Below are 2,443 nucleotides of genomic sequence, written 5' to 3'. Positions count from 1 at the left end.
CTGCTCCGCTCTTTCCTGGGTTCCCTCCCACCTCTTAGGAGGCTCTGAAAAAGGGGGTGTTGACCTTAAAATGTTGCCTTCTTTCCCTGTAACTCAGTGATGTGTTCACTTTCTCCAACTTTCTTTGGGGGAGGGGTCCTGGGTTCCTGGCTTACTGGGTTCCTGTGGGACCTGATCCACAGGTGGCAAAAACCCGTTGCACACACACTAAGCACTAGCTGCTAGTGTGTGTGTGTGGGGGGAGAATCATAAGATGCAACCCCATGACCCCTGAATTTACCATCTAACTGGGGAGACAGAGAAGGCACACAGGAAAGGGTGTTGCTATAGTTCGTTGCTTCAGACACTTCACCATCATCCAGCAGCCAGTGGCACACAGTAGGTGCTTTACAGCTCTCACTGAATGAACACTAGCGTGCTGAGGAAGAACAGCCAGAGTGGGGGTCCCAGGGCAGGTGTCCTGCCTGAATCCCCTCCAAGCCCTCAGCTCCCAGCACAGCCTCCCTCATGCCCCACAGGCTTGGACAGGCGTTTGCTGATGCTCACAGAGAACTCCCCATGGATGCAGGCCCAGGAGGCTTCCTGGAGGAAGTAGGGGGAAGCTTTTCTTTGGAGGATGTGTAGTGTTTCTGAGGGGAGTGTAATGGGCTGAATTGTATCCTCCAAAATGCATATGTTGAAGTCCTAACCCCCAGTTCCTCAGAATGTGACTGTGTTTGGAGACAGGGTCTTTAAAAAAGGTGATTATGTTAAAACTAGAGGCCCAGTGCACGAATTCGTGCAGGGGTGGGGTCTGGCCGGCCCGGCCCCAATCAGGGTGGATCGGGGCTGGGCCTGTTGGGAGGAGGAGATGGCGGGAGGTTGGCCGGCTGGCCCACCCTGATCGGGGCCCAATCAGGACCCGGCCAGCTGAGGGGAGGGGCCATGGGCGATTGGCAGGCGGGCCCCGCCCCCAAATGGGTGGGGGGTGCTGATCAGGGGCCAGCGACCTGGGGGTGGGGCCTTGGGTTGTTGACCCTGCCCTTGATTGGGGTGGGGCAGCCAATCTGGGATGGAGCTGGTGGGGGGGGAGGGGCTACAGGAGGTAGGCCAGCCAGCCCTGCCCCCTATTGGGGTGGAAGGGGCGATCAGGGGCAGAGCCAGCCGGGGGGAGGGGCTGTGGGAGGTTGGCTGGCCCACCTTGCCCCCTGATCGGGCAGGTTCGCTGGCCACAGTGGGAGTCATAGCGACCGGTCGTTTGTTCATTATGGCGTTACAGTCACTGGCTTTTTATATATATAGATGGGATCATATAGGTGGACCCTAATTTAATCCAACTGGTATCCTTAGGAGAAGAGGAGATCAGGACACAGACACACAGAGGGACGGCCATGGGAGGACACAGGGAGAAGACAGCTGTCTACATGCCAAGGAGAGAGGCCTCGAAGGAACCAGCGCTGCCGACACCTGGGTCCTGGACTGCCAGCCCAGAACTGTGAGAACTAAACTGTAGTTACAGCAGCGCAGCCTGTGGGACTTTGTTGCGCAGCCCAAGCTAATACAGGGAGGGCCCAGCCCCTGTCAGAGGACCTGCCAGGACGTCCGAGGGGCATGGTCAGTCTGGGAGGAGAGGTATTCTTCGGGGATCTTGGAAGCCTTGCTTTTCTTTCACTGACGCTTCATTGTCGTTGATTTGAGACGTGCCCGGGAGTGACTGAAAGACGGTAGTGCAGGCCCAGCAGGTCCCGAGAGTCTCGGGGTGAGACCATCCCTCCGTGTGATCCTATGGCATTGTGGGTGGTGGTGTCACCCTGAAGGGGCTGACTTCCTCATGTCCATGCTCTTCAGATGGTGACCAATGTCCAAGGGTGGCAGAATGTCCTCCTGCTCCTGCATGTGTCAAGGACACGGCTGGGAAGATGGGTGCCAAGCTTGGTCCCCAGAACCTCATGCCGGGACCCTCGCCTGCCTGCAGGGTGGGCTGTTGTCCAGCCGAGCTCAATGCTCCCAGGCCCGCACCAGCCCCCTCAGCATCCACTGCTAAGCACAGGGAAGGTTCTGGATGGGGCTGGAGTGAACAGGTGTCTGAAAGCCCAAGGTTAGAGGGGCGCTGAGCGAACTCTCAGGGCTGAGACCTCAGTGGCTGCAGGTTCAACCTGGGGGATGAGGCCGGTCAGCCCAGGCCGCTGGCCCTGAGGGCCCATGGGAGTCCGTCAGAGGGGCCCTGCGTCCCCGCTCAGGGCTGCGGACCCACACCGGGCACTTGGCAGCATGAAGTCATTAATCCCCACACCTTCCCTGTGAAGTAGGTGCTATTATCTCCATTTCCAGGGCCCGACAAGACAAGGCAGGCTGGGTGCCCCATAAACCAGAGCACTGGCCCCTGGCTCCGGCAGCCAGTGGGGTGGGTGTGGGGATCCAGTGTGGGGGACAGCAGACGTGGTGACAGGAGTGCAGAGCCCCC

General features: G+C 59.0%; 1 long non-coding RNA gene across 1 annotated transcript in view; it reads left to right on the top strand.

The window, feature by feature from the left end:
* Positions 1–1,392: 1,392 nt before the first annotated feature.
* LOC106724672 overlaps positions 1,393–2,443 on the top strand; it is a 10,953-nt gene continuing 9,902 nt past the window's right edge. Inside the window, exon 1 of the long non-coding RNA XR_001360511.1 lies at positions 1,393–1,474. This is a non-coding gene — a long non-coding RNA (uncharacterized LOC106724672). The remainder of the gene's footprint in view (positions 1,475–2,443) is intronic.

The sequence above is a fragment of the Myotis brandtii genome, unplaced genomic scaffold (genome assembly GCF_000412655.1).
Source record: "Myotis brandtii unplaced genomic scaffold, ASM41265v1 scaffold923, whole genome shotgun sequence".
Taxonomy (NCBI): Eukaryota; Metazoa; Chordata; class Mammalia; order Chiroptera; family Vespertilionidae; genus Myotis; species Myotis brandtii.
This window is presented reverse-complemented; position numbering and strand designations above follow the sequence as displayed.